The sequence below is a fragment of the Falco biarmicus genome, chromosome 1 (assembly GCF_023638135.1).
Source record: "Falco biarmicus isolate bFalBia1 chromosome 1, bFalBia1.pri, whole genome shotgun sequence".
Classification (NCBI taxonomy): domain Eukaryota; kingdom Metazoa; phylum Chordata; class Aves; order Falconiformes; family Falconidae; genus Falco; species Falco biarmicus.
Window position 1 is genome coordinate 68,005,731 of NC_079288.1, and position 11,159 is coordinate 68,016,889.

Consider the following 11,159-nt stretch of genomic DNA (forward strand, 5'->3'; position numbering starts at 1 on the left):
CTGGATTCTCTCCAATTCATCCACATCTTTCCTGAAGTGTACACCCCAGCTGGATGGTGTTACAGCTGAGGAGGACTGTTACACAGTGTGGAAGTATCACATCTCGTGTCTTCCACGCTGGCGTGCTATATATATATCACAATACAGTGTTTGTCTGTATTACAGCAACTCTTCAAGTAATCTACTGTAAACCACAGCTCTTCTAAAGAATTACCACCCAAACCCTTCCTTATACAGTTGATAACTACAATTATTTTTGTCCTGTTGAACAACTTAATTTTAATTCCATCTCCAGTATATTCACAGTTCCTCCCCAATCAGATGTCAACTGCAGATGTAGCCAGCACCACCGAGATCACTGTCTGAAATACTCTGCAGTACAGAGTACTGGATAAACATGTAATCTCCCATTCTGTTTGCTAAAGTTTGCACAGGTGAATGTGTAAAAACTACAGTACTCTAAAGATATAAGACATCTTTAAAGAAAAATTGAGCAGGTTTTCATAAAGACAGTAAAAATGCAGATCTTTGACAATAGTACGCTGCCTTAGCAGGATCTGGAGCCTAGATACAAACCAGAAGGACAATACCCTGGTTCCAAAAGGTCTTAGAATTTTTATTATTTTTTTGTAAGGAGTATTAATTCTCAATTAACCATTTGGGTGAATTAAAACAAAAATTATCCTGAGTCATAAGGATATGTGATGAACTACAGCCCACATGCTTAAAACTTGGCAAAGTTATAAGCAACGGAAAAGAGCCTTTACAATGGGGAAGACATTTCAATTTTGTTGGCAGATGGTGGCACCCAACCCAACAATATCATGTGTGCAACAACAGATACTATGGATTCACAGGGCTTTCTATCACTATTTTTCTCTTCTGGGCCAAACTGTTCCCCAGACCACTGCTGTACCTCTTTTTTTTTTTTCTTTTTTTTTTTCCCTTCTTTCCCCCCCTATGCTAAAATGTTTCAAATGTGTCTTTATCAAAGGCCACAGAGAAAGATAGCATGTTACTTTGAAGAAAACGAACTTTCTCTGAAGAGTGACATGAAAGTCACTATCTTGTACGGTTCAGTTCACTTTAATTCTTTCATTACACTCCCTCCACATTTCAACTTTAGCAATAAACGTAATCTCTTGCGTGCAGCATCCTCCTACAGAAGTCTCACCACAAATCACTAGATTAAGCTGCTTTATGAAGCTGCCCAAATCTGACTGCTGACTTTCAAAACATACTGAGTAATGAAAAAGATGTTCAAGCAGGTCAGCAACATGCACAACATTTTGCACGCTCAGACCCTAAAGCACAAAGAAAGCTTTTACCTATTCAGACCACTTTCACATCGTTTTTCTTAAGGCAATAAACATGAAGAAATTAAAGCTTGCATATGTGTTGGTATTAAAATTATAAGCTTACCCCTTTCAAAGCATCATTGGGATGTGAAGTGTTTGACTTAACAGGTTTGACTGTATGTTTTGGTTATTGCAAATGAAGATAGTCAACAGAAAAGTTGTAACTACCCTTACTTAGATACATCACTTGGTCCCATGAACTAAAATCAGCTGAATATGACAGTATTTTCTCAAATGGCCTTATTAGAGGCCTGAAACTTGTATTTCTGTAACTTGGCATACAGCATGCATATATACAGGAGAAACTGAACTATGTTTAAAAATGTATTTATATACTTCATACATTTATAGCGGCATCTGAATCATCTTCATTTAATGTGTAGTGCAACTGCAGCATAAGCCACTTACCCAGGAAAATATGCAGCAAGATCTTTACATTTTTCTTCCCACCGAACTTAATTAACAAATCACTGTCATTCAGCCCACGTGACACGCTGGCTCTTGAAGAGTATTAATTAAATATTATTTGTTACAAGTCAAATTTATTTCTTTGTAAGACTTCATCAATGTAAGTGTAAATGCTGCATGTTTCTGACAAAACATATTCTAGTTCTAAAACAAGAAAATCATGTGGTACGCAACCCAGAGAATCAAAGGAGTGAAAGTAGCTTCAGGAAGTAATGGGAAACAAAAAGCATACGACCTACACAGCATCTCATTGTTTCCTAAAGACAGAACTCACAGAGTCTCCATTGAAACAAACACACTTGTTATTCATCACTAATTGATTTAAATAATAGATTGTAAAAAAGAGCAGAATTTGGCCCTTCCAGTGGAAGCACTAATGTAAAGTTGAGACTGTAACTTTAGGTTGCCTTCTATCACGTTATTTGAAACCCATTAATTCTATTCTAATGTGCACTTCATACAACGTTATTAAATCTTACTCCAGTACATGGGATCAATGACAATATATGGGTCTTTAGAGCATCTCAACATTTACATCACACTGATGGAAGCTGTTATGCAACTTCATTTGCCCTGAATCTCTTAATTCTAAAGAAATCAGTTGTACTTTTCTAGCATGCCAGTGGTAGGCTTATCCATATTTGCTATAAGGCTTTTATCTGGACTTTTACGGAATAAAGGTTGTGCATTGATTTTGTGCAAGGGAAGAAAAAAAATCCCTCCTAACAATCAGTCAGCTATTTCAAACATGAATAATTCAGAAAATGGAAAAGAAAAAAATTCGTCTTTTGGCTTGAGAGGAAAAAACGCCAGAACGCAGTCATTTAAGCTTACGCTCTCTAAATAAAAATTCTGTTTGTTAGACTTCATTGTAAAACAACAAGCAAATATATTCATGTTCATAAACTCATCATGACATTTCATCCAACACTGATTATGCCATGTACTCCTTAGTTGAAAAGAGCTTACCTGACATGTCTCCAGCAGGAATGTAGGTATAAATTGAAATAACCCTAAGCTACATTACTCACACAGATATGTCAATTTTCAGCGACTGAGGTACCTGGCAAAATAGTATTCAGAGTGACTAAGAAACAAAGCAGGAGAAACCATGAAAGTTATTCTGACAGCTGTAATCAGAAGTGTGAAACTAAAAAGGCTGCCTTTAGTATCTGCAACTAAAATGAGATACTATTACCAAAGCAACAGTCCCTTTAAAAAGTAAATAAATATTGTTCAAGTTTTCAGGAAGTGGATGTTAAAAAAAAAATAAATTTACCTGATGCATTACCAATTCATCACTGCTACTACCTGCATAACCCTTGCAAGAAAACAGACCAAAGTAAGACCTATAATAGTAAGACCTGTAAGGAACAAACTTTGGGGCGGGGAAGTCAATGTCTTAGCACAGAACACAGCAAGACATTCACACTTTACACCAACTGTGTCTGACACCAGTGCACTTTCAAAAATCCCATTATACAGCATATAGGAAAAAAACCCAATCATCGCTCGTGTGTGAAGCACTTCTCTCTAAAATCCAGGATTGCCCAAATGGATATTTAAAAAGCGTCCTTAATTCTAGAACAGGATGCTCTGAGATACATTTTCCTATTGGAGAAAAATGACCCAATACCAACCAGCAGCGACCTCCTTGCTCCGTGCCATATTAATTAATAAAGATTTCAAATCAATTCTTGTAACTATCATCAAACTTGGACATAAATAAATATACAGATCACTTTGATACAAAGTTTTGATACACTTCAGAGTGTTAAATTCAAGTTCATTGTTGCAATGAAATATTCAAAACCAAACACGATCTCTAATCTGATAAATGGATAGCAGCCAAGCAGAGTTGGATTTGTCACTTTGATAATTCCTGACCTGGACTCAAACCACGTAAAGTAAGCTATATGCAGAACTGCTCACTATTGCCTGGACTAAAATATATTGTTGGCTTTGTTGAAGAAATTCACAATAACACTAATGCCCAACGATTAGTATTTTGATATCAATAAAAGACTTAATTGTCTATGCAAGACACAATTAGAATTATTTCGGTGATGGGAATTTCTCTAGCATGCATTACTAAATACTGAATAAAAGTCAGTTCTGGTTCCAGTTCATCTTCTTTAATCTGTTAAAATATAGGACCTGCTACATGTTACTGCTATCGGGTAGCTTAAACAGCTCAGATTCTTGGAAAAGAGCTCTTCTTGTGCAATTGCTATACACTGTTCAAGGTATGTACAGAAAATCTCTTCAGGGATAAACTAACTTGTATTATCTATATATCTATTATTGACAGAATATCTGTTATTAGGCCTGTGGTTGCAAATTACTCTTCCCTTTCTCCATGCCCCCATCCCCCACCCCACCACCCAGCAGATCACTTTCACTGCCATTATTATCAGGCATATTAAATTTTCAGGATGCACAGTTGTGGTTTCCAGGTCTCTATTTATCTCTTGAACTGTGTTCTTAACTGGGCATTTTTACAGTTAAAATGACAGAGTAGAAGCATAATAATGTTTCTTGTACTACAGCAACAGAGAAGCAGATTTGTAATCGACTCACAGCAATACCAGCAAATTTAATTAAAAAAAAAAAAAAAAGACAAACAAACAAACACCAAGCCTTCAGTCATTAAAAATCTCTTAACGACATAGGGAAAAAAATGTGTTACACGTATCTCTAGTCCTAAACCAGACGTTTTCTAACTGAAGAGACTGTGCAAGGCAGCAATTTCCCATGCAGAATAATGCCACCCCTATAGCTTACCTGCTCCGGCTGTGAAGGTGCAGGGTGAGGAAGAGCACGATGTGCCGCTGCCCTTCAGCCGTGGAAAGCAGCAGGTTTATTTCATCGCTCACTAAAACGCGCCGGCCGCTGTGCGATCAATGGCTTACGGGAGCGCAAACAAAGCGATGCCGCTCTGGAGAAGCATCGTGTGAACCAGTCATCCTTGACAGCTCCTGCTTTTCGGCAAAGCCGGAAGGATGCAGGACTCCCCGGGAAAACGCTAACAAAGGAAAACCGGGAGGAATTGGACGGAGCCGGGTCCAGCCGTTGGATTCCCCGGCGGCGGTCGAGCAGCCCCTTCGGAAAACCGCCCGCACGGCCCCTCGCACCTTCGGCGGAACAAAGGCGGCGGGCAGGAGCCGGTGGCGGCTCCCGTGCGGGGGTGTGCGGCCGCCCGCGCAGCCCCCGCCCCGCCGCGCAGCCCCCGCGCCCGCAGGCGGCACAGCGCCCGCAGCCCCAGCGGCACGGCCGGCCAGGGCAGGGCAGCGCGGCCCGGGGGCGGCCCCGCACCCGCACCCGCCGCACGCCCCCGCCCTCCGCGCAACAGCGGCGGCCCCGCACGGCCGGCGCCCCCCAGGTGCGGCCGGCGCCGAGCGAAGCGGAGCGCGAGCGCCGGGCTGGGGGCGCAGGGGCTGGGGGCGCAGAGGGCGCGGGGCTGCGGCGCGGCTCCCTCCCGCTGCCGGCTCCGCAACGGCGTTTGCGCGGGGACACGCGCGCGGCAGGGTCCTACCTGTCCGCCCTCCGCGTGCCGCCGGAGGGGACGCGCCGGTGCCGGTGCCGCAGCCGCCGCCCAGCCCGTCGGAGGCGGCCGCCGCCGCTCACGGGCGCCCCGCAGCGCCGCGCCCCGGCCCGCGCCGGCGCCTCTCCCGCATCCCGGCCGGCGCCCGCCGACTGGTACCGTTCGGCTTCTTTGTCGGCGAGGACGGGGCACGGCTGGGTTTAGCCGGGTTCACCGGGGTCCCGCGCCCCCGCCCCCGCCGCGGGGGGACCCGCCGCCCCGGGGACTCGGCTCACAGCGAGACCAGCGCCGGGGCGCGGCGCCTGGCGGGTGCTGCAGCCAGCCAAGCGCTTATCCCCTTCGTTCACCAAAAAATGGGAGGAACTACAAGGAACAAAACGAACATCAGCGGCTGCCCAGCACAGCAGCGCAGAGAGCAGCCTCCCTTCTCCCCCGCACCTCCAAATCCGGCGGCTGCATCGGCTCTGCTGGGTCCCGCTCCCCCAGTTCAGCTGCCTACGCCAAGATGTTACGGTGCTGGACACTGGTCTCCCCAGTTTCCCAAGAGAATGCGGTAAAATTGGACACTGCTCTTAATTCCGTCCAGACTCTGCCACTTTATTTGAACCAAATTGATCGTGTGATTAACCATCTTCCACTGCTGAGAAAGCTGTTTTGCCAGCCGGTTCTTCAGGTCCAGATGCTCCCTGGACAAAAGGGCCGTACAGCTTTGGATCCTGCCTGTCTGTAACTTTTTGGCCCAGCCATGACCAGTCCACCTGGCATTCTCAAAAGGAACTGGGTCTTACGGAAAAAGAACACCCACGCTGGGTCAACCCTAAAAGCCATCTCACACGTTTTATACCAATAGTTGGTAGTTTAAAGGAAGAATGTAAGTTTAGGCAAGCATTTATTGATACTCTTCCACTCCTTAGTGATTTCCAGCTCAGTGAATTCCTGAGTGAGACGTGATTTGTGCAAAAAAACTAGCTCTGTGACTCTGGAAAGAATATTAATCGCTAGGGATCACTTTTTCACCTGCAGTATTCTAGAGGTGACCAGAGGTTCAGTCCGTTCCCTTTTCAGTCCCTTCAAGACTAACGCCATAGTGTACAGGGCACAGATGACTCAGAAATGAAGCTTATGCACCAGATCTGGCACGTAGATGGCTGTTAACTATATCGGCTACCTTTGCATTAGCAATGACACATATAGGTTTTTATATCCAAAATATATGGATCCAAACCACCTCAATTACCAGAGCTGAATTTTGCAGCACTCCTTCGAAGGATTCAGGGGGGTTCCTGTGTTTTGCTTTGCTGCTGTCCCAGCACTTACACGTCTCAGGCAGGAGAACTGCGTGATACAGATGGAAAACTTCAAAAGTAGCCACCAGGAAGGAGCTGAATCCAGCCTTTGCCAATTCCTTCAAAGCGGTCAAATGCTCAATTGTATCAGACCTTTCGTGACAAAGGTCGATCTTTTCATTTTCCTGGAGGAATATATAAGCTAAAATGAGAATTTTTTTTTTTTTTTTCCACCTTAAGAACTAACAATTTCTGGGAAGTGTGCAGCCACAAACCTCAGTAGCAAAGTGATGGATGGGCTTCAGGAACACGTGGCCTTATTAGCAATTCTTTCACTTTGAGTTCATGAGCTGTATCTAGAAGTTCCATGGAGAAACCCGAACCTGTGAAGTATGTGCCACGGTCGCTAGAAAAAATAGGGTCCACTAGGTGGCACAAAGACACCGTTTAAAAGCAAGGAGCAAGCCAGCAGGTGCCTATTCAACATTTTTATTTATGCAAAGGAAATGAGTACAAATAAAGATCGCGCATACAGGTACAGTCCAGTAACCCACACATCTCTTCTCAAACAAAACCAAGCTCAGATGTCAACGTGCTCCTTTGGACTTAGAGGCTCAACGAAAACCTCCTCCAAGAGCAGTACCTGCTCCTGCCGAACTTAGAGCTGACTAACCACGCTTTTGTTTGCATTCAGGAAAAACGGCTGTCCCTGCCCAGCAGTATTAAAACCGAGGAGAAGCTGCCACTGCCATTCTCATTTTTATCACTTTATTTGCCATCATACCATACTAGTTAAAGCAAACAGTCTAATCCCTGCACCGCCACCTTGAAATGGTAAAGGACCACCGCGGACAAACCTGGTGGAGCAGCTCTGCTCAGATGATGTTGAGCTAGCAGCACACACAGGTGGGACAGGCAACTCTCATGTCATAACTTCCAAAACTCACCATCTACCTGAGCTGTAACGTACACATCGAATATTGAGCAAAACAATGACAATACAATTATTTTTTATACTCACAGTCTTAAAAAAAGTCAGAGATCATAGTATAGATGATAAGGGTCGATTTCACTACAGCTGGATAGGCACTTACCTAATCACACTACTGCTGGCGTGATTAGGTAAAATGTCCCAGTCACAGAATTGGTGCCCCTCTGGAGACCATCTAGTCCAACCCCTTGCTCAGACCAGGGTCATCTACAGCAGGCTATCCAGGACTGTCCCCCACCGGGTTTTGAATACCCCCATGGATGGGGACTCCACAACGGGCAGCCCGTTCCACTGTTTCACCACCCTCACAGGGAAAAAAAAACAAAACAAAAAAACCAACCAAAAACCACAAAACAATTTTTCTTCTGTTTAAATGGAAATCCCTGTATTTCGATTTGCATTTTCAGTTTGCCTGTTGTACCTCCCCTGGACACCACTGAGCAGAGCCTGTCTTAATCTTTTTGCTCCACCCATCAGGTATTTATGTATGCGGAGATGTTCCCTGCTGAGCCTTCTGTTCAAGGCTGAACACCCCCAGCTTGCTCAGCCTCTCCTCATGTGTGAGATGCTCCAATCCCTCAATCACCTCCGGGGTCCTTTGCTGGACTCACGGAGAACGCCCACAGTCACGCTGGGAGCCTTGCAGATGACACTGTGCCCTTGGGTAAACCGTGCCTGCCCTACCAGGTGGGAGCAGCCGGTACCCAAGCATAGGGCAGCCACTGTGCAAGGAGCGCCCCACGCACTGGTGGATGTCGTGACAGAGAGAACACTGCAGCCTGCCAGAAGATAGAAGGGTGGGTTTTTTTCCCCTTTGTTACTAAAACAGTGCCGGTAACACACCAGTGTTTCAGCTGTTGCTGAAGAGTGCTTGCACAGCATCAAGGCTTCCTGTCTCGCCCCATTTATACTGGGGGATGGATGGTAAGACTTCAGGTCCAGGAATCGATACTGCTGCAGCTATTATCTTTGTGCTGCCCAGGAAGGCTCAGAGGATGAAATGAAACTGGGACATCTGTATACATAAAGCTGAAAGACCTGAGTACCAAACCTGTGCACAACTGGTTTCTTACACTGTTAAGAGCGAAAAGGAGAGAGTATTAAAATTCTGTCCCAAAGGATGGTTTAAAAAATACAAGTCTGTGGTCATCTGGTTTCATTTAGGAATAACAGCATTTAAATAGCTCAGGCTTGCCACATACAATATTTTATACAGAAAACAGTGTGTAAATTGAAAGACTGAGGCCCTAATCTTAACCTTCCTTAATTAGCATCACACAGGAATCTCAGTGTTTCCCAGATTTAGGGCCACAGAACAGTTAAAACTGGGTTTTTCCAACTGAACCCTAGAATTGCTTATTTAACTATTAGGTTAATTATCTAAATTTTAGGGACATCCTACTAGAAAAAAATTCTAAGAATTTCTTAAAGACACATTATGATAATTTTAATTGAACAATTTAGATTTTACTATAAAACCCGTTCTTCTATTCTCTCCAGATTTGTTTCTGACAATACAGTTTCTTTGTTGTGTAAAGAAACAACCCCAATGATTATTGCTTTTCCTTTTATTTTTCTAACATTCTTTTTCCTCTGTCCCAACTGCAGATAACAACAGAAGACTGGCAACTTGAGTAGTCAAGACTCTTCCCATGATTTCATGTCTGCCCCACTCTGCTTTCAACTCACCCCAGCTAAGGACTGAACAGGTCATGAGACTTCCAGGATTCCTTTGATCTTCCAGAAGGCAAGGAGAGCACAGAAGCTTCTTGGAGCCAAGTCCAGGAGAGTCATCTTAATATCCTGACCCATAAAAGGCTTGTTTCATTTGTTTCACACATGATATATATGGCAATCCACAGATTTAAATCTTCCACAAATTTGTGCTTGTTTTATACTTCATAAAACAAAATACTCAATTTTAAAGCAAAGCGGTGTAACTACTACTTTTATTCTACTTGCTTACAAAAATGCATACAAAATAACAGTAAGAGAAGGTAAAATGACAGCTTTACTAAAGTCTGAATATTGGTAGTGTTTTAGTTTTAGAAAGCCTCACAGGCTTTGGTCACCAAAATGATAACAGTTTTGCTACCACCTGCCCTCAGCGATCCACTAGCTCTTCCTAATTAATATTAATGTAAGAATTATTTAATTGAATTGCTACGATTTTAATTGTAATGTCAAAGTATCTATGTTTTGGTAAGATGGAATACAGTATTTTCAATCAAATAGAACACTTATTTTTTTCTTAATTTAGGTTCCAACTTAGAAGAGTTTATATAAAAAAATAAGGTATTTAGAAGTCACCCCTGAAGCCCTCGAGAACAGAACATGAGTTCTTTCCTCATTCATACTGAACTGCTTCATCCTGAATAATTAACATCAATTAGCATCAGTAGAAACTACTGACTTAATTACAAACAGTATTAACGCATAACTAACATTTAGAAATGACAGCCTCCCCATTCCTGTAACTGGCAAATAAGAGACCTAAAAAGTATGGGATGCACCCATGTTATTTAAAACATTTTTACTTAAAACAATTTCTTCCAATGGCTCAGAAGCCTAATGTGGTACGAATATTTTCAGGTACTTCTCAATTGGTGTTCTAAGTTGTTTTTAATTAGTAAAATTTAATACATATAGACACATACGAGATAACTGACAAAACACAATATATGAAAAAATATATCTATACACCTTGCAACAGTAATTATTTATCTATGGATATATGAGACAGTACTTCCAGTTAACACAATATTCTTTTTAATTTCTAACTGTAATAATCAGTGTAAAATAGACAAAATCTGAAAACAAAACAAATATCTTTTTCCCGTGTCATTTAAGATGTTGTTTACACCTTAGAGATGCTTGCAATGCCAGCTAGAGATCACAGGGGTTTTATTCAGTGTCAGGCAAGCAGAACACTACCTGTCGGCCAGTGCAAGGATGTACAATAATACATCCTCCCACTTCTAGTCCTCTGCATGATACCTATGAATACACATCACGTCAACCTGAGTGGTCAGTAACTATTACAAAACTGTGTATGTTCTTGAATAGAAGAATGATTTGATACACAATTATCTGCACAGATGGACTTCAAGAACATATCATTAGATAGTGATTGCTAATCACATCTTACCCCATAGCCCAAATTTGAAATGCCCCTCTGCTAAACAGACCAGATATTTTAAAGATTAGTTCTCACGGTACTTACCTCATAAGTGTGTCACAACATAAAGGTCTGTGTCACCTTTCCAAAAGCTTGACATGAACTGTGTGAAGGAGTCCAGGTTTTTTCTGATCTCTTAAAGAACAGAATTTGAAAAAACTCCAGATATGATCAAAAAATTTGAATATAAAATATTTTAGAATTAATTTTATGATATTTAAAGGACTTCAATACACCTTTAAAAATATAATTTCTCTCTTCACTTTTTATTTAATATTGGGATAATATTTAAAATGCAATTTCACACAAAGATTAAACAAAAGGAGATGAGTAG

At 42.4% G+C, this 11,159-nt stretch overlaps 1 protein-coding gene across 2 annotated transcripts in view; it reads right to left on the minus strand.

Annotated features, from left to right (window-relative positions):
- CRACD (capping protein inhibiting regulator of actin dynamics) overlaps positions 1 to 5,628 on the minus strand; it is a 132,076-nt gene extending 126,448 nt beyond the window's left edge. The window contains exon 1 of one of the 2 annotated variants that reach the window (XM_056331945.1): positions 5,362 to 5,628. The gene's annotated coding sequence lies outside the window, so the exon portion shown is untranslated. Of the gene's footprint in view, positions 1 to 4,610; positions 5,092 to 5,361 lie in introns of those variants that run through there. The other variant, XM_056331935.1, reaches the window with a different exon arrangement.
- Between the last annotated feature and the right edge of the window lie 5,531 nt (positions 5,629 to 11,159).